The following is a 23849-nucleotide window of genomic DNA, read 5'->3' as shown; positions in this document are numbered from 1 at the left end:
CAGAAAAGGAATTAGGTCTAGATTGAAACCCACTCTCCCACATCTGTATTCCTCAAGTGTGAGAGAAAGTAACCTTTATTAAATATCATGCTATAGTCTTCCATGTGTGATTCATCTATATTATTCTCCTTCGTTAGGGCGAGAAAATGCTTTTCTATGTTTAATTAATGCCAGCAATTCAGCAGCTCCAGAGAGGTGGGTCCTAATTAGTCAAGTGGGGTTTCCATTACACAGAGAGCGTCAGAGGAAGATTTTAGCATTTCCTGAACTAGAAGCCAGAGCCTGGGCCAGACCAGAATAGGGAGGTACAGTGTTGTTAGTCACCGAGAGAACCAGAGAAAGGGTTGCGAAATCAGGGCTAAATCCCTGAGCCCTGGCTTCCTTATCTGTGCATCGAGGGTGTTGGACTTGGGTTCTGGATCTTTGCCAGCTAACAGATGAGATGACTCCATGCCATCATTAGTGTTTGGTCAATATTAGGAGGTCCCCACTGGAAAGCAGGTTAATAGACCACTTGTAGGTAATACCTAATGGCATAGCTAATGAAGGTGTCAATCCAGAGAGGAAAAGGCAAAATCTACCCACTTCAGTGGCATAAATAATTTTTTAAAAGGAAGAAGGGTAAGGTCTGGGAAAAATTATATGGTAGCCCATTTTTCCAGCTCCTACATAATTCTTTTCTCTTATCAATGTCAGAAAAGAATTGAAAACCAGTGACTTATGGTTTAGATAGGTTGGAGGATCACTTTTTTTATCAGGAGGCTATGGGAGTTTTATTGTTATTTTCAATTGAAGAGTGGAAGGCTTCCTTGTCTGCCCCCTTGACAGGAATTGTGGGAGTGGCGTATGCAGCAGGGCTTCTAGATCTCCAAGCTAATATCCTCACTTCTGGTGCTGGGGCTTTGTAAACTGGAAATCTCAATCTCTCTCTCTCTCTCTCTCTCACACACACACACACACACACACACACACACACACACACTTGTGCTTTCTCTCAAAAAGCACAATCCACACTTTCTGGGCCATTGCCTGCCTGATAGAACTGGCAACCCAGATGCCGGAAGGAGTCAGGCGCTAACACCTGGGGACCTGTGTGGCTGGGCTCTCCTCCTCTCTGTTTGCATTTTATTTGCTGAGGAGGCTGGCCTCTCCACCCTCCCAGCTGTGTGGACGGCAGCCCATGGCTGCAGGCTCTGATGTGTCCTAAAGGGATGGCGTGGGGCTCACGGGAGCATCACCTGCCTCCAGTCAGGAATTCCACCTGTCCCAGTGTCACCCAGAATGCAAGGGAAGGATGTCCTCATCCAACCCCAACCACTCCCAATTTTGTTTTCTTCTCCCTTTGAGAGGAAGGGGAAGAGGGACAGGGAAGACATGGCATCATGGGACACTGAGCATTTTAAGCGAGTGGCACGTCTTGGAAAATAGGGAAGGGAGTCCTGTTGGGGAGCCATTCCAGGCTGGTAAATGCAGAGGAGCAAAACAGGGTCCCCAGTAGGGGGCGCTGGATGAGGCTTGGCTCTAGACACAAAGGGTGTCAACGGAGGGTTGAGTCCTTGCCCCAGGCAAGACTCCAGACTGGTTCTGACTCAGGTGCTGTTGTTGATAAGAGGTGTTGATTAGAGGGGTGGCTAAGGGAGAAATCCTGAATCACGCTGGGCACTTAGCTGGCCACGTGGCACCATAATGACACTCTTAGTGAGATGGTGCCAGTGCCCTGAGCCATTTCCTGATACAAAACAAATATTTGAGTTTGAAGAGCAGAGTGAAGTTGCAGAACTATTTTGGTAGATGGATTTTTCACATTTTCCCTGCAGCAACTAGAAGCCTCTGGAGAACCTTATTTGTGGCAGTCGCTGTTGTGCAGGTAGTTTGCCTTGAAAGCCTGTGACTTCACATATTAAGAATGTCCTCCCTCCCCAACGACGGACTTTCTTGCTCTTCTGTCTTATTTGTGTAATTGGTGCCTAGAGAGGATTTCCAAAATCATCCCCCCAGATTGAAGTGCCAGAGGGAGTATAGCCAAGGAACTGGCTCCTTCTCCAGGTCATGATGCTGGCCTGGTGTCCTCCAGCTCAGAGATGGAAGGGATGGAAGGCAGCAAATGGAAGGCACAGGTGCTGGTCTAGCTCAGGCGTGGGAAGTAGTCAGGATAACTTACCTCTCTAGGCATTAGTTTCCTGATCTGTAAAAATAATGTCCAAGGTCATATCCCAGTAAACTTTTAAGCGTGACCATGTCTGGAATAAGTTCAGGGAATGTGGGGGCTCCTAGGAACAGCTATAGGTCTGATCTTGGCTTTGAGCTCTCTTGAGTGTATGGGATTGAGGCTGTGGGGACTGTGTCCTCTACCTAACCCAGGGCTCAAGCTCCGGAGTGAACGGAGCCAGTCTCGGAATCACCTTGACATTTTGTGGGCCTTTCAGTGGATTTCTAAGTCACATTCCCTGGCCTGATAGAAAGGCAAGCCAGGAGCAACGGCACACACCTGTCATCCCAGCAACTTGGGCGCCTGAGGCTGGAGGGTCGCAAGTTGGAGGTCAGCCAGGGCAACTTATTGAGTATCTATCTCAAAATTAAAAATAGAAAGGGCTGGGAATGAATCTCAGTGGTGAAACACCCCTGGGTTCAATCCCCATTAATAAAAAGAGAAGAGACCGCAGCCACCAGGGACCATCCTGGAACTAGAAAAATCTAAGGGAACAAGGGAAGAGGGAATCTCAAGAGGAGAGGGGAAAGGGCGAATTCCTGATAGCACAGCAGATACTTTCACAGCAGTCTTCTTGTAATGGGGCTTCCGTTTGTCCAATACCCCCTGCCCCCCCAAAAAAAGCTGTCTGTCTCTCCCCTCCCCACTTCCCATAGAAATCACAGTTCCTCTACCTTTTGGCATTATCTCCCATGTCTCAAATGTAATCAACTTCTCTCTCTCTCTCTCTCTCTCTCTGTCCATCTTGGCAGTGAACCCCTGGGCTCAACTCTACTGAAGTTACATGAGTCCTATGGTTCAGAGAGAGAACCTGAGTCAGCAGAGCTACCCCGACTCGGCACCCCAGTTTAGCCACAATGGGACCAATCCTCTAGTCCTGCCTTTGGCCTAATTCCCACTGAAATCCAATGCCCAGGAAGAACTACAGGCCTTATACATACAGTTATGAACAAAGGTTTTTAAAAGGCTTGAGGGCAAGAAATGGGAATCTGCATCTCTCTCTCAGCAATCACCCTGTGCTTATTATTATAATAGCCCAATTATCCATGCATCTGCTCACAAGGCGGGGGCAAGGCAGCAGGGCCACTCTGGCCTGCGCCCTCTCTTTGGCCCGACCCTCTCCTGGCAGATGGGATCAGCCCACGTCTCATCAGGAGCGAGAGAGGAGAAATGAGAAATGGAGAGTCAGAAGGATTTAATATGTCCATCAACCCCTCCTACTCACTCTCCACTACCTTGTGTGTTTATTAGTTAGCATTTTATGTGGTAAGTTATCCTGAACAAATACTATTATGGGATTGAAAAGGGAAACCAAAAGGTATTTAAAAATGCTGAGTCATGGAGGAAGCTTGAAAGGAATGATGGGAGTAGATTTAGAGACCCGGAAGAAATTATGTCTCTGGACATTAACGTTGGATATTCTGGAGACTGATTCCCCCAAATGATAACTCTTTATTCTAAGAATAAAGGACCCAAAGGACATGAGGTAGAAATGGTAAACTTGCTAATGATTTACAGGGGTGCTCCACCCTGGCTGTCCATGAGAAATGCTTGGGGAATAAAAATTAGTCATGAGGGGACCCACCCCTCAAAGGAGGATTCCTGGATGGTGGGGCTCAGGCATTAATATTTTTAAAGGCTCCCCAGATGATTTTGATACACAGGGAAGGCAAAGAAGACCAAAAGACAGTCAGCACTGTTTTCTTCAATAAAGAAGGAAGTTGGGAGATGCCCAAAGCAGAAAAGAAACCATTTGTGGTTTTAAATACATGATACCAATTTAATATAATACTGACTTTAGTAGCAACTAATGCTTTGTGCACTAAGCACTTTACTTGCATAAATTCATGTAATTCTGATAATAATCTAGGAAGAACACATAATTATTGGCCCCATTTTACAAATAAGGGCACCAAGGCTTAGGGAGATGTAGTAACTTGACCAAAGCCAACATATTGACTCTAATGTGTAACAGGCACATAAACGTAGATAGCATGGAAAATGCCAAGATAAGCAAGACACAGGCCGACTCTCAAGTTGCTACCTTGGAGTAGAGGAGCAAATAAATGACGAAAAGTCCAAAGTACAATATGACAACCGCATAGAGTTACAAAACATGCTGGAACCACAGGACAGGGAGAAGGAGCAAAGGCTCTGGGGGAGTGGAGTCAAATAGGAAGATAAGCTGCAGATTCTGCCAGGCGATGAAGGCCGCAGGGTAGCAGCAGAAAGAGGAGGTCCCAGGGAGAATGCATAGTGTACAGAAATACAAGAAAGAGCTGAAAACTGGCAAACGGCCCAGTGCACTGAAGATTTTTTTTTTTTTTAAAGGCATAAGGCTGGGGAGGAAGTTTCCCTGAACTGTGGGAGTTTTAATAGGATCTTGAAGGTACAGGATATGCACAGGTATCCAAACAGGGGGTGCCATGGCACAGTGAGTGTTTCAGGAGATCTTCCATAGGAAGGCGAAGCAATCCCAGGCCACCAGGCTTGGATCTCAGTGAATGCAAGGAGGACAGAAGAACTAAGGCACCTGGGAAATATTTTGCATCCAGCTCTGATGCTTGATCTTGCACTGAGTTATTATTCTATGTAGGAGCCACAGCCCTGGCCTGGCTAGAACTACCCTGATAAATCCATCTTTCTCCAGTGACTGTGGTTGCTGCTATAGTTTCTAGGGTAAAAGAGGGTGTGTAGTTATATTCTCTACATATTTTAGATTTCTGTTGCTTTTAGACTTTGTACTTTTTCTCAGTGTCTATGAGGACACATGATATTTGATTTTTCCCATCAAAAATGAAATGAAGAGAATGAAAACACAGGGTGATGGCTAGGGATGACTTCTTTATATTTTTCATATGGTAGAGTATTTCTTACTTTCCGCTGCAGAACTTCCACTAGGACCTGGGACTCTGGGGGTGTCACAGTTTGGCTAATGAAAAATATATTTACTAGCAACTTTATGTTTTATCTTTAAAATTCATGTAAATTCTATAATCCTGTGATATATCCAGACTTTCCTGTTATGACATACCTGGTTTATCCCATGACTTTGTAGGAACTTCTGGCTCCCCACCATGGATTGCCCTTTGTCAAAAGACCATCCTGATAGTTTCAGCGTAGGACTGCATTTTTTACTTGAACATAAGTCACTTAAAAGGCTGCTTTAAGTTATCTATTTCACTATAATCAAAGAAAACAGCTTGTAAACCTTATTTGCTCTTTTTTCCTCTTCTGCACAGGCTAACGTGGACATTAACATATATGTCATGGTGCCACTTGGTGGAAAAATGCTCTTCAATTAAAGACCCCCTTTGTTTACAAGGTCAGTAACGATATGATGAATCTATTAATAAAGTCTAATCACCTTCTCCACTGTGCAAAATCTACGCAGGGGAAAGACCAGAGGGGAAGGAGAGTTTCAGAAAAAGAAGTCGACTTGGACATTTGACCAATATAGAGTGACAGCAGGAAGACATCCTTGATCTTCATGAAAAGTAGGTACCCTCTGTAGATCTTCATCTTCATGCACAATGACACCTCCTGCTCCAAAAGCTCATGGCCCCCCAGGTATATTTGCTGTTGCTTCTCTCCTTTCCAAGGTTCTGGCTTCCTTTCAAGCCATTAGATTCTCACATCTAACACCTTCTTCTCAGCCAGCTTTTCTGTGGCTTTTCTTCCTTATGGGCCTTTCATAGCTCATTCACTGCTTCTTTTTGTTCTTTTTGGCACTGGGGGTTGAACCAGGAGTCTTTACCACTGAGCTACATCTCTGGTTCTTTTAATTTTTTATTTTTTATTTTGAGACCCAATCTTGCTAAGTTGCTTAGGGCCTTGCTCAGTTGCTGAGGTTGGCCTTGAACTTCCAATCCTCTGCCTCGGCCTCCTGAGCTACTGGAATTACAGGTGTGCACTACTGCACCCTTGAGCTTATAGCTCACTCATTTCTATTTTTTGTTTAATGTTAGGGATTGGTCCCAGGGCTTTGTGCATGCTAAGCATGCTCTCCATCACTGACCTACACCCTTAACACCTTTATCCCATCTTGATAAAGCACTTAGTAGAGTCCATCTTCTCACCCCATCTGTTGCTTCTCAGATTTCTCCAGCGATGTTGCCTCTGTAGTGGACAGTTAATGCCAGGATTCCCCAAATCCTGCCCTTTTCCACTTGGACTCTCCAGTTACTGCAGTGGGCTCACTCTCCACGGCAAGATTGTGTTTGGCAGGGCTTGCCCTTTCCTGGGCTCCTCACCACCAGAGCACTCCTGCCCTGATATCAGTCCAATGACCAGACACCACAGTTGGTTGTGGGATAGGTGGTGTTCATTCTAAATATTACAATTGCTGGCCCAATCCATTTTCTTTCCTGCTCAAGCCAAACTACAACAGATAAAATGTATTAGCCACTTGTTAAATATTTCTTGACTCTGATATGCCTCTATCAGAGACCTGTATTCATGAAAACACTCATAGATGAGCCAAGAAGACAACATTGTATGGCATCTACCGCATTCTCCTATCCTTCCATGCACTTCCTGTTTATTGCTTAGGACTTGATCAACCTGTATCTATTACTGCCTGGGGCACATCAGAGTCACCCAAAATCCTGTTAGATGACTATGTTGAAAGAGTTGCTCCTGCATAGGATGGGGGACAAATTTTGGACCACTGAGTGGCACGGTTGTCCTACCCCAAGGAATTGGGAAGCAACTGGAAGGAGGGCAAAAGGGAAAGTATGTCTGGTCAGAAATACACACACAAGGAGTCTCAACTGGAAAGTTTACAGTGAGGGAAGAAACACTGAAGAGAACTGTAATCCCTTGAAACTGCCTGAACCTAATACAAGGGACACTTTCAGGGGACACGTTGGGGAGAGTTGAAGCCACAATTGGATTTGTTACCTGAAGTCAGGGTTGGATACAGGAAAATGGTTGAGCAGAAGCAAAAGGGAAACATGAGAAGAGCTCAGGACTTGGGGAGAAGAGAAGTGCCGCAGTCTGGCTGGGCACAAATAACCGGGAGGTCAAGCCACTTGTAGATTCAAGCAGGAAGGAACTTTATCTTCAAACTCACGCAAACGCCACCCACGCGACCCTCCAGAAACTCTGCGCGCTCTCAACCGGAACTCAACCAACCACGCGAACTCTCTAGGAACCTCGCGAGAGCTCAACCAGAACTCAACAGGAACTCCGCGAGAACTCAAAAGTAGCAGGCACCGGAGTCAGCAGGAACCCCCTCCTTCTGGCAAAATGCCAGGCACCATCTTGACCTGGCCGTGGCTCTCAACAGAGAAGGAGGAATAAACTCTCAAGGTCAACTCAAACAAGAACCAAAGACCCAAGTGTTGGGTGGGTAGAGGTCGGACCACGTACCTTGGTCAAGTCCCTCATTTCCTTGCTGGAGGGGTAGAAATCATTTCAAGGAGAGGATCTTGGCACCGACCACAGGCTGCTAGGTCAAGCAATGACAGCAGAGAGGTTACAAACTGCCCTGGTGTGCTGGCTTCCCTGTGGAGAGAGCGACATAAGCACAGATCCTGGCTAGTAGGGTTTTCTCTGGACTCTACGCCCACCAGGTCCCAGAGTTTCTGCTCACAACAGCGGAAAACAATTACCAAAGATACAATGTGAGGATGCTGTATTATTTATACACCGACTGCCCACCTCTAGACTTTCTAGACAGCAACATCAGTGTTTTCTACCCAACAATAAAAATTTGTGAATGGCCATTTATTTGCAGAAATAAACATAATCTCAAAAGGACTGTACCCAATGAAACTCTTGTTTCTGGGTTCCATGACTTTTCTGAAAGGGCCAATTAAATGCATCACGCAGGGAAAGCCACTTAGAACAGACCCTGTCAAATGTTCTTCATGAAAAGGGACCTGGAGTCATAGTACAAAGACTTCCTTGGGAGGCCAGGCCTTCCCTGATGCTTATCTGAAAGACTCACCATTCTCTACATGTGAATGAGATTTCTTGTTGTCATGGTTACAGTTAACAGTAATTCAATTCAACATAATGACATATATATGCATCAATGGTGACATCAGAGTTGACCCCTCTGTGTCTGAAAAGAAGCTCTGATGCCTGTCTTTGGAGGTCCCAGGAGGGCACTCTGGAGCCCTACGTAGCCTTGGGCTTCTATGCATTCCTCTCCTTCACAGTTATTGAAATCTACTATGTGGCAGGTCCTCTGCTGGACCTAGAGATACTGTAATAAATACCTTAATGACTAAGGAAATTGGAATTTGGATGTAAAAAACAAGACCAAGTAGTCTACCACACAGGATAATGGTGTCAAGTAAAGGAAGGCACTGCAGAGGCCCACTCCAAATGAACTGCTCGGGTTCATTTAGTTATGAAAAATGGCATGCATTTCTTTCCTGTAGTGTCCCAGTGAACTACTACATTAGTGACTTAAAATAACCAAAACGTGTACATTAGAATTCTGATGAGGGTCTCAAAGGGCTTAAATCAAAGTGTTGATAGCCCTGTGTTCCTTTTTGGAGACTCCAGGGGAAAAAAAAAATCCCAGTTTTTAAAGGCAGCCCACATTCCTTGGCTCCTGGCCCCTTCCTCCATCTTCATAGTCAGCAACGTTGCATCTCTCTGATCATTCTTCCAGAGGGACACTTCATGTTGACTGTGGCTGGTAAGGGTTCTCTTTTTTTTCAGAACTCTTATAATTAGATTGAGCCCACCAGATGAATCAGGCTAATCTCATGGTTTCAGGACCCTGAACCTAATCACATCCACATCATAAAGTGATGCAGTCATAGGTTCTAGAATTAGTACATAGACATCTTTGGGGGCCATAGGTCATGTGGCTTAAATGACAGAAATTTAATTTCTGTAGAGAGAAGATGGAAATCCAGGTGCTGGCAGGGCTGATATCTTCTGTGGCCTCTCAAATGGCTGGTTACTTCCTGTGTCTTCACTTGGTCTTCTCTCTTTTTTGTCTGTGTCCAAATTTCCTCTTTTTATAAGGACAGCAGCCATATTGGATGAGGGTCCACTTTAATAACCCCATTTTACCTTAATTAGTTCTTGAAGGCCCTGTCTTTAAATATGACCCCTTTTTGGGGGGTGGGGGAGTTATTGAACTTAATGCCTTTTACCTTGAATGATATAAACTGGGCATCCCTAATCCAAAATGCTCATCAAATAAAGTCTATGCAAATATCCCCAAATCTGAAACACTCAGAGACCAACATTTGGGATAAAGGATACTCAGCCTGTATCATGTTACATTGGCTTTACTTTGTATTATACCATCCTGTTTTATATTCCTCCTGGGCAGACTGTATCTCTAAAACCTCTGTCTCTCTCATGTGGCTTGACACAGTGCCTGAAATATCACAGATTGTCAGTAAATATCTGATGAATGAATAGAGTTGATGTCAGATCACCATGAAGCGATCACTGGAACATGAGATGAGTTCAATATGTCATAGATACATTTATTTCTTGCTTCAAATACAGTTCTTACAGGACAAGGAAACAGAATCATGTGCAAGTCCTTGGGGTTAACAAATGACTTCTGACAAGACTAATATTGTATACCAGAAAACCTGACTGGTCCCATGGTTGCAAAATCCAGTGGTATGGCTGAGAGGTGAAAGGCCTATGTACCATTGTTGAGAGCTCCAGTTCGAGCTAGATTGCCTGGGTTTGATCTTGACTGTGTGACCCTGAAAAGCTGACATAACCTCTCTGTGTCTCAGTTTCTTCTTCTGTTAATTGAAGACAGTAAATATATCCACCTTATAGGCTGTTATAGCACTTAGAATAGTGCTGGGCGTGTAGTAAGCAGAGGGTGAATGTTCGTTATTATTATCATCACAGTGACTTCGTGTTTTAAAATGTCCCCCCTTCTGCCGCTCACTGCTACCCCTTAAATGGGGTCATTATATTTCAGTGCAAAAAATATGAAAAGTTCTTCAAAAACATGACACTTCCAGCCGAGGATCTGCAATTAGCACTGGGTGTAATTCTCCTTTTTGTGTTTCTGGGCATTGTGCAGGGGGGGAAAGCAAGAAGAACTTGTTCACCTAGTGGTTGGGCCTTTGTGAAATGTGACAGCCAGGTCCCTAATTATTCTTAGAAATGTCAGAACTCACTGGACACAATTAGGCTTGACAGTTCAAGGGCTAATTAACAGCAAACCCTGCTTCTTGGGTTGCCTCATTTGCAATCCTTGGTCATTTATTGTCTTAAGTCCTTTTTAAAAGTCCTTTTCCAGTTTGGTAGTAGGTGAGAAGCCTGTGTACCACAGATCTGTACGGGGAGGGGGTGACTTAGCCAGACCCCGGGGCTCGCCTGGGGTGTAGGTGAGGTGTAGGTGGACAGGCGCATCCCTGTCCAGAGGCAGAGGACAGCTGCAGCGTGCACAGGATACCTGGAGAAAGTCACACCAGCCCTTATTAAGTTCTGATTCTTCCAATTCAGAAAAGCCTTCCTTCCCCCTTCTCCTCTGACTGTCTCTAGTGCAAGACTTTTCAGGGTCACACTATCAAGATCTCCAGGCTCACTATCCTCATTAAATACAAAACAAAACTACACTAAATGAAATAAGCCAGATGCAAAGAGACGTATACTGTATGATTTCATTTATATGAAATATCAAGAATAGGCAAATTCATAGAGATGGCGAATAGATTCAGGGTTTCTAGGGCTGAAGGGAGGAAGGAATGGGGACTCATGGCTTCATGGATGCAGAGTTTTTATTTGGAGTGATGTGATGAAAAGGTTTCAGAGATAGTGGTGATGGAATCTCAACACTGAATGCAATGAATACCACAGAACTGTATATATATATTTGAAGGAGTTGAATGGCACATTTTATGTCACATCTATTTTAGCATTTAAAAAAATTTATTCTATTAAATTTTTTTTTCAGTCCTAGGGATTGAACTCAGAGCTTGCACATGCTAGGCAAGTGCTCTACCACTGGAATCTATATATCCCCAACCCTATACCTGACCCCAACCGTTTTATTTTATTTATTGTTTTGAGATAGGGTCTCCCTAAGTTGGCCAGGTTGGCCTTGAAGTTGCAATTCTCTTGTCTCGGATTCCTGAGTAGCTGGAATTACAGAGTACACATAATACCTGAACTAGCATGATTTTTTTAAGTGCTAGGGTTTAATGTGCCCACCCCCGCAATTCAGTTGTGGTCATTGGGATAGTAATAAGAGGTAGAACCTTTAACAAGTGGTTAGGCCATGAGGGCTCTAATAAAAGGAAGTTAGGCCCTAATAAAAGAGGAGGCTTCCATATTAGGTTCAGCGTGCTTGTCCTTCTGCCTTCTACCATGTGAAGACAAAGCATTCAGGGTGCCATCTTGGAAGTGGAGAGTGACCCTCACCAGACAACTGAACCTGAGGGCACCTCGATCTTGGATTTCCCAGCCTCCAGAACTGTGAGAAGTATATTTCTATTTTTTATAAATTACCCACTTCTCAGGTATTCTGTTATAGCAGCCCAAATGGACTAAGAAAAAAGGAAAACAAATCCCTCACTTTTCAGCATCACATGTAGGACTGTCCAACTTCAGATTCCTGTGGATGCACCAACTATACCAAACAAAGGGAAGCTGGCAGAAGGCAGGTGTGGCTGCCTGGCCTCCCCACCCTTGCATGCTGGTCCCGGGGAGGGGAATGTCCTCTCCTGCTTGTCTCTGGCACACGCCTGTCATCTTTAGAATCACAACTCAAGTGTTCCAGTCTCTGAAAAGTCTTCCTGACCCTTTCCCTACCTTTCCAGAGAGAACTGGTTATTTCCTCCTTTGTGTCTTTTTGTACCTTGTGTTACTACAACACCTAACCAAATTGTATTGATTTATTTTCCCTTTATAAACATTGAGTTGCAATACATAGAGTAAAATTCATTCTTTTTAGTGTACATTTCTGTGATAAAGCTAGTTAAAGCATGACCAGCACCACATTTTCATTATCCCCCTAACCCCTATATAGCCAATCCCTGCCCCCGGCCCCTGACAACCACTAGCCTCTTTTTTGGCCTCTAGTTTGTCCTTTTTAGAGTGTCATATAAATGAAATTATGCGCTATGTACCACAGTCTATTGTCACTAGTTTTTATTTACATATCTGTCTCTTGCTCTGAACTTGAGACGACTCAGGGACCTTGCCTTATTCGTCTTTCCCAGCACCAGGCATGACGTGTGGTTCACTGTGGTTCTCTGGGCCTGTTCATGGAATGGAAAAATGAAAGCATCATGTTAGAATCTGTTTTCTAATAGAAACGACCCCAGCCTGGAGTCCTCAGGTTAGGGTTAAGTGGGAGGTTCCAGGAAGGAGCAAAAGAAGCCTGTAGCAAAACAGTCCTAACCAGACATGACAGAGAAAGGTGAATTTCCCCCAGCCCTTCCTTCCAGGTGACTGACAACAGAATGCTGTAAGATAACTGGTATGTGGCTGCCTGGACCCAGAACCCTCCTTCCTGCCAGCAATGGTTATCTCCTAACCAGCAATGGTCACCCCTAAGTGAGCCCCAGTAGGCCACGCCCATGGGCAGAGCCTCTAGACTGGACTGTTTGGTCCCCACCAGGGCACTTCCTATTATGAGCACCTCTGGGACCCCAGGTCAGCATCCAGGAGCAGCCCAGAGGGTTCCAAAGTCAACTCACCACATTCATCATGGATATTATCCTGGAGGACAGAGAGAAATAGGATATTGAGAAGAAAAGGGTTCCAGAACTACCTGACCTCTCCCCTCCCTATAGCCTCCCCTACTCCCACCCGCTCCTCTCCCACCCCCACCCAAGCAGTCACACATTCACAGGATCCTTCACTTGCTCTAATACTAATCTGAATTCAAAGAAACAAGACTTGTCACATAGCCAGTTGAGTTACTATTTCATGCTATGGTTTTCTTTTTCATCCTTTGCAGAGAACCCTGGGGAAGTCCTCACCCCCACATTTCAATCCAGTATATTTGTTCTCAATTGGAGCAAAAGTCCTGAATGCTTATTTTTTCACTTTCCTTCCATGCTTTACTAAATCTTTAATTAGCCCCTCAATGGGAGATCCTTGAAGGCCAGGGATGTACCCAGGCCCTGAAATTATGCGTGAGCACCATCTATTATTAAAGAGAACTCATAACAGAGGAAGGGCCACATGTTGAACACTACATGAATATCTCTTAAATAAACAGATATAGTAGTTTAGCATCCACAGGGACAGACTGTGGAAGCTACCTACTTCTTTCTCAGCCCTCAGATTGGGATGATCTCCACTTGTCTTTCATATCCTGGTGCAGAGAAGAAGGAACCACCACTCCTAAGGGTACCAGTGATCTTGGTTCAACAATACATAGTCAAGGAGAGTTGAAACTAATGGTTAGAACATCTGGAGAATATGGTATGGACTCTATTTCTTGTTACTGCAATCACTGAGAAATGGCTTTAAAAATAATTTTTATTTTTCTGTGGAAGTGAAAATTTAAAAAAAATAACAATTCCTAGCATGGGTCAGAAGACCAAGAATATGTTTCAGATTTTCATGATTGCAATGACATTTCTTTTTAAGTTTTTATATTTTGCATTACCATCCCAACAGGTGTGTTTACTTTTTCTTTCAACTCTCAGCTCTGCTTAGTCTACAGAAATAAAGGAGGTGAATTGCCTGTGGAGTCCTGTGGGTGTCCTGGCTTTTCTAATCAGAGAGACCCTCCTCACATAGGCAGCTTAATGGTCCAGTCCCTTTCTGGCAACAAGGCACTGACTCTCGTCCCCTTCCTTGGACCACACCACTGGTAGGTGCATTTCATGGTGGTGCATTATATCTATTAGAAATAATTTATTGATCCCATAAGCCTGTGCCAATTACCAGGGATGTAAATTCTAGTCGCAATACTGAGAGCTTTGCAGAGGGAGAAAAGGCATCTCTGGTAGTAACTTGAGCTGAAGGAAACAGGTATAAGTTGCCATCAGAGTCTCCACACTCAAGGCTGGGAGCTTTATGGCCTCTCTAGAAACCAGGAGCCATCACACCATGTGGCAAGCACCCATGGTGTGACACACAGGACATAGTATGTTGCAAAGGAACCTCTAGGCCAACCACAACCCATCAGCCTGAGGCTCTTACTACCAATGCACATGAGAATAAGGAAAGCACCCAAGCTTCAGAACAAACTGAGCTGGAATCCTGGGTCCACTCTGGACAGGCTGTGAGATTTTCAACAAATTCCTTGACTTGTCTTAACCTTTTCTTATGTGAGGTATGGGGCTAATGGTCAAAACCAGATAGAAATAGTATGTGTTCTCCGCCCCCCCCCCCACCCGCGACCACCCCCAAAGAATGAAGAGCCCCACTGAAGGACACTGATGGTATCAGGGAGGACAATACAGAATACCACTCTCAGGCTGGGTGGCAGAGAGAGCACATTTTGCTAGGGACAGGAGACCAGAGAGGTCTGGAATGTGGCACCTTGCAGAAATTGATGGCACAGTTGGGAGATGGGCATTGTAACGGTCAATTTGAATTGTCAATTTGACTGGATTAAGAGATGCATAGGATTAAGAGGCTTATGATTGTGTCAATGAGGGTGTGGCTAGGACTGATTGGCATGTGGAATAACCAACTGAAATAGATGCCCTGCTTAAGCATGGGCAGCACCATCCAATAGGATGATGGCTTGAATGGAATAAAAGTTGGAAGAACAAGGAAGCAGCAGCAGATGCAAGCTCGATTCTTCTTGAATGGGTTCTTGATTGCTGCTGCGATTATCTGAGGCTATCAGTCTCTCACTTCTTCACTCTTCCAAAGCAGACTCCACCGGTGATTCTCCAGAAGCCTTCGGTCTTGGACTAGGGTAGCACTTTTTGTTCCGGGGCTTCAGCCTCTTGGACTGCACATCTACTGGTTCATCCAGCTCTCTAGGCTGAAGACGGCCATTGTGGACTATCCAGCTTCTGATCACGTAAGCCAACCTAATAAGTTCCCTTTTTATGATTATACTTCCTGTTGATTCTGTTCTTCCAGAACCCTGACTAATACAGGCATACTTATGGGGCTCACCGAAACAGAGGAAGAGGGAATAAAAGAAGTGGGGCATTCCACGTAAACCTGGTCTCCCAGCACTCTTTGACCAATAGCTACATCCATGTGCCCTGCCCAACATTAGCTCCTGAATCAAAAACTCGGGCCATGCCCCCCATTTATAACTTAGAGTTCTTATCTCCTCCTTCGACCTGTTCCTCCCTGACACAGGGGTTTGACTTCTCCTCTTGCTCCTTTTATGCAACCTTAGCACTAAAATGATGTCAGCCAGACATTCTGGTGTTCACTGAGAAGCATTTGTGGCAGGCAGAAACAAAAGGGCTGTAAAACACACAAATGGAAATCTATGAAGGTGGCCATTCATCAGTCCTTGGAGTTGAATTCATCTCTTCCATCAGCATGCCGCCCTGCAGTGGGGATAGTCTTAGCTGGCGCCTCCTCCACACTGTAAGAGAGAAGCCAGTCGTCTGGTGACAAAGCAGGAGGTGGAATGTGCGGGGTGGTGAGACTTTAAGGGACACCGTGGTGAAGGGGATGACTTCAAGTTCACGATTGCAATAGCTCCCCTCATTTCTCAACGCTGGGCCAAGTGAGCATTTTTACTCTGCTTCTGCTCACTCTGTGCTTTGTGCTTTTCACTGCTTAACTTTTGAATGCCAGGCCAACTGTTTCCATGTATGTATATTCTCAGCAAAGCTCCCTGGGAGCATTTGCTGCACTGAATGTAAACTAGGAGACCTGGCCTTATGACAGGACGCAGAACCCGCCCCCCACCCCACCCCAGGACCAGAGGACTGCATCTCAGGTGGAACCTGAGAGATGAACCCCAAATTCAAGACTTGATTAGAAAATCAGACTTCCTTTTTAAATATAAATAAATAAATAAACAAAGGACTTTTTAAAAAAGACGATCATGATAAGCCAAATAAATACATGATTGATTGTCTCTCTACATAATTCAATCACACACATCCGGTTGCAAGCAAGCATTTGGACCCGGTTGCCAGTTTTGTTTTTTTTTTTTTTCCCCTCATTTAACAGCTCTGACTGGCTCAGAGGTAGTACCAATAAGATATTAATTTCCCCAGGGAAATTTTCTTCCGGTAGTGCATATTGAGCTTGAAGCCTTTAGGCATATGCAGATTCTGAGAATTTATGTTTTTTCACCTGAAGTCATTTTTTTGTTTTTGTTTTGCTCTGACAGTTCCTAGTGTTTATTACATTAGCTGGAGGAAATGGCCCTGTACCTTCTACACTTTGTGTCCTCAGTCATTTTGGCATAACACAGGATGTGACATTCTAGTTGCTTCTGACCACCCCTCTGGAAGCCAGAGATGGCAGCTCTCCGGGCTCTCCCTGCCCGCGGCCCAGATATGACAATATGAGAATGTAAGAAGGTGAGCAGTTGCTTTCATGGGTTAGTATGAAGTTCAGGCTACTGGGACTCATCCAGCACTGTCTACAATAAAGCTTTTCTTTTCGGGGGCATTTTTAAAGGATAGTAACTGTTATTCTTGCGATAAATCATAGTCAGAAGCTAATTACTAAGCATCTCCCTTCGCCTCCAAGGCATGCTTATGTTCCATAACAAGTAACTAGTTAGAGAGAGGGGAGTTGGCGAGCTAGTCTTCATTCTGCACATCAAGCATAAACCAGTGAAGCATCTTTAAATAATAAAAAAAAAATATTAAGAACTCCAGATACAAAAGTAGACTAGGTCAGCATAAGCCTCTAGAGTCCTTTAGCTATCGGTCTAGTGCAAGGTCAAACAGTAGGATTAATGTAAATCTACTTCACTTGGACTGCCCTGGGAATTCACCTCCTATTTCGCACACAATTTGATTTGGGTTGTGCCATTGCCCAGGGAAGCTGGAATATAGGTGTAATTTGTTGGGAGCAGTAACCAGTCCAATGGGAGACTAAGGTGTAGATTTGAGGGGCAATCAAATGAGGATGGATGGAGGCAGCCAGTAAAATAGAATTTACTTCCAGTTTTTAATAGGTACGTTTTTTGTTTTCTTCTACGTTCTACGGTACTAACAGCCTTGCTTCAGTGTCAGTGGAAAGACATGGAGAGGCAGCAGGGAGCCATGGAAAACTTGTGGCCCAGGAGTCCCAGTGTAGATGCTGGGCAGCCATGGGGGAAGTCACCCACCTTTGGCCCTTCTGCGGGGATCTGCTGGTGTATGATTCTAAGTGATCGTCACGTGTTTTAACAGCGCTCCAGATGAGCGCTCTCCAGGTGTTTGTTGGAAGATTTAAGAAAGTAGTTGTTTGTGGTTGAATTGTGTCCCTGCCCCCACAGAAAGATATATTTATGTCCCAACCCTGGGCACCTCTAAGTATGACCTTAAATGGAAATAGATCTGTGCAGATGGTCATCAAGCTGAGATGAGGTATCCTGAATTAGGGTGGACCCTAATCCAGTGACTGGTACAGAGGGAAATCTGGACACAGATGCATAAAAAATGCCATGTGACAAGGGAGGCAGAGAAGGTAGAGATCAGAATGATGTTTCTATTAGCCAAGGAACACCAAGGAGTGCTGGGTACCTTCCAGGAGCTAAGGGAGAAATATGGAAAGGATTTGCCCTCTGAGTCTCCAGAGAAAAACCAACCCTGCCATCACCGCTGTCAAAGGGAACCCTTGTCCCAAAGAAATCACACATGAATCTTAGACTTTTAGACTTCACAATATGAGATGACCAATTTCTTTGATTTAAAGCTGATGTAGTTTAGATCTGGAATGTCCTCCCAAATTTCATGTGTTCAGAAGTGAGTACTTCTTTCAGGAAGTGGCTGGATCATGAGGGCTCTGACCTCACCTGTACAACAGTCCACTGATAGCTGAATGAACTGCTGGGAGGTGGGACCTAGTTGGAAGAAGCTGTTCCCAAAAGGGTTTTCTTCTCTTTGGTTCTTCTCCCTGTTCCCGTTACAGCTGCCGTGAGCTTTCCTTCACCATGCCCTTCTGCCATAATCTTCTGCCTCTCTTCAGACCCAAAGCAGTAGAGTCAGCCAACCACAAACCTCTAAAACCATGAGCTGAAATAAATCTTTCCTCCTTCAAGTTGTTTATGTCAGATATTTTTGGTCACAGGAATGAAAAACTGACTAACACAAGAGCCATCCAATTTGTAGGAATTTGTCATGGCAGCCCTAGCAAACTAATACAGCAATCATCTCAAAGACAGACTAATGTGACTGGTACAAGACGTATTAGATCCTTCACCTGTAGGGGGAACATGTTTTGGTCTCAATGATGGCCACTCTATTATGATTAAGAATATTGTCTTGGCAATTCTTTACTGGGAGTTTTGAGGATGCAGATTCGTTTCATGCTTGTGTTAAGTCAGTTTTTCGTTGCTATGATCAAATACCTGACAAGAACAACTTAGGAGGAAAAGTTTGTTTTGGGATCACAGTTTCAGAGGTTCAGTCTAAGGTCAGCAGACTTCATTGCTCCATTACCCAAGGTAAGACAGAACATCATGGCGGAAGGGCAGGGCAGAGGAAAACTGCTCAGCTCCTGGCAACCAGGGGGTAGAGAGAAGGAAAGGAAGGAAGGGAGGGAGGGAGGGAGGGAGGACACAGGCAACAGAAACCAGGAACAAGATATAATCCTCAAGGGCAGGTCACTAGGGAGTGACCTACTTCCTCCAGCCACGCTCTACCTGCCTACAGGTACCACCCAGTAGTCAATTCAAATTATTAATCCATCAAATGGATTTATCTACTGATGAGGTTGCAGATACATAATCTAATTACTGCCTAAAATCCCCACCTCTGAATCTTGCTGTATTGAGGATCCATGCTTTCAAAACATGAGCTTTTCAGAGGACATTAAAAATCTAAACCAGGCTGGGTGCAGTGGCGCATACCTGTAATCCCAGCTAGGGAGGCTGAGACAGGAGGATCACAAGTTCCAAGCCAGCCTCAGCAACTTAGAGAGGCCCTAAGCAACTCAGTGAGACCCTGTCTCTAATAAAATACAAAAAGGGGCTGGAGATATGGCTTAGTGGTTAAGTGCCCTGGGTTCAATTCCAGGTTAAAAAAAAAAATCTAAACCATAACACTACCCTTAAAGAGATTAAGCACACATGTCTACATACCTATATATATATTCATTTACTAAGGTATATTTCATTTTTTTAAAAAGATAGCTGTGGACTGGGGCTGTGGGTCAATGGTAGAGTGCTTGCCTAGCATGTGTGAGGCACTGGGTTTGATTCTCAGCACCACATATAAATAAATAAAATAAAGGTTTATTGACAACTAAAACAAATTTAAATTTTTTAAAATTAAATATTTCCTATCTTTCCCACACAAAAGGTGACCCACTTTTACACCTTCAACACAGTATTTAATGGTGATGGTGTGGGGTTATTGCATCCCTTAGTAAGGTCGCCGGCCACTCCCTGACAGTGCAACGTGCTATCAGAGACGTCTGCTTGCCAGTGCTCAGCAGAGAAGTAACTCGCCCGTGACAGTGCTGATGAGGCACCACTCTATTTAAAGGCATTTTGAGGAACAGTGATCATCTGTGTGCAGAAGGCCAAGTTAAGACACAATCAGATCCCCTGGAAATTACTCATCCCTACACAAACTAGAGGAGACACCCCACCTTGGAGTAGCCACACAGAAAGACGTAGACATCTAATGCCAACGTGATGATGGTATCAATGAAGACTCAACCAACTTGGTAACTTAGACCTCAGAGTTGATCTTACTTTGGACTGAATTATCTGGCTTGAGATTTATTCTAACCAGTTGTTCTGATTTTCAGTCATGTTGTCATTTTCTCATGGATTCATGGGGGGACCTTGGAGCTGTGTACTAAACACAATTCACTGTGGTCCTTCAACCCTTTCTGTCCCTTCATCTCTTTGTGTTTTTGTGTTCCAGCCTACAAGTGATTTCAACAAGAAGAATTGAAAGAAGCTTTTAAAAATGATTCTAAAAGCATTTAAATGATCACTGGGAAATATATATGTGTGTATATACATTCCCTTTAAATGAAAAAAGGAGAATGTAAAATCAGCTTAGGATTCTAAGTGCCACTTGTTCAAATCAGTTTTCTTCAATGGAAAAATTTCAAATCTACTTTGTAACATTTTTTTTTTAAATAAGAAAGAGGATTTCTGTCAACTTCACAGCTGAGAACTTTCTGTGCCCTAGAATTGAGAGCGTAAACTACTCATTGCAGGTCAGTTGGCCCGGCAGATTGAAAAAGATGGCCTTTAAATTGAAAGCCAGGAAGCCATCTTTTCCTGTAGACATGTTTTGCAGAAGACCCAGATCTATATAATCATCATATGTATAATATAAACAAATAATCCCAAGCGTGGAGTCTGAACAGCAAAACAAACCGAAGCCATGTCAATGTCAACGCATTGTTATGACTTGGGACACTGGAGATGAAACCCAGGGCTTCTCGAATACAGGGCAAGTGCTCTGTCATGGAGCTACGCTGCCAGCTTAACAGGGTTATTTTTAGGGTGTTAAGAATATGAATGATTTCTCCTTTTTTTCTACTCTCATGCACTATCTATGGCAAATGTATTTCTATTATACTGGTAAAATATGATTAATTGTTAAAACAGTCGAAGAGCAAACCTGATGCTCTGAAACATGTCTACAGACAGCTGGGAAACAACCACGGTCGACGGGACCTGCTGTTACACTGATATCAAGGATGAGGAGTGGTCCAATTTGGTTGAAAAATGCTCCCACCAAGGCCAAAAGACAGGCCAGCAGCAGCCGGCTCTCCAGGTGAAGTCCCAGCTGGCCAATGGCCCAAGACCAGCCTTCTCAAGGCTGAAGTATGGTGGAGTCCAAGCTGGCACCATTTTCCTAGCGTCAAGCTCATTTTGTCTTTAATCCCAGCCTGCTTTGATGTGTTCAAATGAAATGCTGAGAATTTTTAGAGCAGAGAAAGCAATGAAGAGTCTGGCTCCCCAATCTGTCCATCTGGATAGACACACTTTGAATCCAGAGAACTTCTGGCACCTTCACAGTTGAGAACTTCATGTGCCCTGGAATCAGCAAGAGAGACTAAACTATTTATCATAGGGTATTTGGCCTGGCAGGATGGAAAAGTCTGACTTCAAATGGAAAAAAATAGGCATCCTTTACTGTAGGAAGTGTGAATGCAGTGAACACGCTTGTGACGAAACGATTGGCCCTGAAGATACCAAAGAGTGCTAAGGAGGACTGTTATCCATCCGTCCATTCTTCATTCATTCATTCACTCATTCATACAATTAATCAATAACAACAGTGGGGTGCCAGTGAGTACAACAGTCCTTAAAGCAGCGGTTCTCAAAGTCTGGGCCCAGGACCCTCAGCAAAGGCATCTCCTGAGAATTTGTAAAAATGCAGATTCCCAGACTCAAACCTAGAACTATCCAACTGAAGTCTCCGGGGTTGGGGTCCAGCGATCTGTGTTCTAACAAGATCTCCAGATGGTTTCCATGGCTGCACAAGTTTGAGAACCACTGCCGTGGGGTGCACAGGTGTGTTACGGGAGGTGGAGTGGAACTACTGATAAGCATTTCAACTAACAAACACAATGGTGAGGGGACGAGCTCATTGCTCTAGGGAGCTCATTGCTCTAGGGAGGCAGAGTGCAAGACAGCCTCTGACCCTGTGGGCAGGGCTTTCTAGAGGCTGTTCCTTTGCTCCGAATGCCCGATTCTGTGGCAGCTGTGGTGTCTATTTCTGTGAGATCCAGTAATATTACTCTCTTAGGATGCCAGACAATTTGCCGTCTTCTCCATCCGGTATCGTATTGATTTGAAGCCTCCTTTTCAATTGGCTTCTAGAATGAAGTAAAAGGACCCAAATGAAAAATATGTCTACTGTTTCTTGCTGATGTTCCCTGATCAGAATGTCTTTATTTGTGCTCTTATGAAATGGCTACAGTCCAGTCCTCATGGCCCAGCATAAGTTTGCCAAAAGGTATTCTGGGAACCCTTAATGGTTGTCAAAGATGTCATCCGATTTAAAAAAAAAAAAAAAAATAGATGTCATCCAATAGGTAGCTAGCGCTACATGATGTGCTCAGAACAAACACTTCCCACTCACAGTGACATCCTCTTATTTTCTTTTTCCTTTTCCCTTCTTTCTTCCTGATTGCACCATCCTTAGTGAAGAAAGTACCAATTCTGCAAACAAACCCTCCTATCAAGTTTAACAAGCTTGGACACAGCTGTGTGGGAAGTCAGTATGCCTGTGACGCAGGCTGCCCCCAAGATCTCCGGGGTCAAAAAGACTTGTTCTGCACTAAAATGTGCTGTGTCTCCAGTGTTTTTCTGCTTCTCTGGAGAGGAATGTCCAAAGGGGCGTGGCTGAGAGGTTAACCACAGCTATGCAGACAACAGCTGGATGCTTGCTTCTTTGCCTGCTAAGGGCTTAATTTTGGATCCTGTCCAAAGAACCCTGTTTTGGATAGGAAATGTGAAAACAGTCCAACTGAAGTTGTTTTCATTGCCTATACAGTGGACATTCTCATAAGTTTCACCTGAAGGATTGAAGTTACGTTTCCAATTACTCATGCACATCTTTCAATTCCATCACTAGAGAACCTAATACTGACGGCTAAGCACAGCCCTTGAAAATAATGCAACTACTACCATTTATTGAGTGCTTGCAATGTGTGAAAGATTATGCTAATTTCAGTTTTATTACTCCATTCTGTAGCTGTGGAAACCAAAGCTCTGAGAGGTTAAGTAATTTACTGAAGGTTATACAGCAAGTGATTTGCAAGACTGGGATTTGAATTCAGGTTGGTCTGATTTGATCGTGTTATGGAGTCTCTGTTCGCCAATTATGAAGGGCGAAATGATGGCAATTCATTTGGCTGCAGAACATGTGATTCTGTCCTTTTTAAGTGTGCTTGGGCCAGGGCTCAGACAAAGAAATCTAGATCAATGACTACATCACAAATTTCTTATCAGCCCAAAGCTGGCAAAATTGACTGAGGGGAAATTTACCAATAAATGATAGAATCCAGAGCTGGCACATAGGATTCATTTCACTAATTCTGATATTTATTAATGGGTGCCTGGGATGCTGTATTGAGAAAGATTTTGAAATTCAGAGTCAAGGATTATAGTCAGCTTTCCACATCTATGGGTTCTGTATCTTCAGATCAAAATAGGGGAAAAAAATGGATCTGTACTGAACACATACAAACCCTTTTTGTTGTTATTCCCTGAATAACTCAATATAACAATCACTTACATGGCATTTGCATTGTATTAGGTATTACAAATAATCCAGAGAACATTTAAAGTATACAGGAGAGTGTGTATTATGTTACATGCAAACAATATGCATTTTGTACAAGGGACTTGAGCATCCCTGGGTTTTGGTATCCAAGTGGGGACAGTCGTAGAACCTACCTCCATTGGATACCAAGGATGACTCTGCTCTGATGGGTGAGGAACATGTTTCTTGGACTCAAGGGGCAACTATAATGACCATCCTGCATCTTTCCTTTCTTTGTTGAATGCTAGGAGTCTTAAAACTTAGTCTCAAACCTTGAATTTAGATCATCCAATGACGACTATAGGATATTGTGTATGTGAAGACTGTCTCGGGTATTACTGTGGTGT

The 23849-nt window shown here is 44.0% G+C and overlaps 1 long non-coding RNA gene across 1 annotated transcript; it reads left to right on the top strand.

Moving 5' to 3' along the window:
* The first annotated feature begins 1781 nt into the window (after positions 1-1781).
* LOC107140967 lies at positions 1782-7977 on the top strand. The gene is made up of 3 exons (XR_001503364.2): positions 1782-1867; positions 5604-5706; positions 6308-7977. It is a non-coding gene; the product is annotated as an uncharacterized LOC107140967 (long non-coding RNA).
* Positions 7978-23849: the final 15872 nt, after the last annotated feature.

Source organism: Marmota marmota, unplaced genomic scaffold (genome assembly GCF_001458135.2).
Source record: "Marmota marmota marmota unplaced genomic scaffold, marMar, whole genome shotgun sequence".
NCBI classification, from domain to species: Eukaryota; Metazoa; Chordata; class Mammalia; order Rodentia; family Sciuridae; genus Marmota; species Marmota marmota.
Note: the sequence above shows the minus strand (reverse complement) of the source record. Positions and strands in the feature narration are given on the sequence as shown.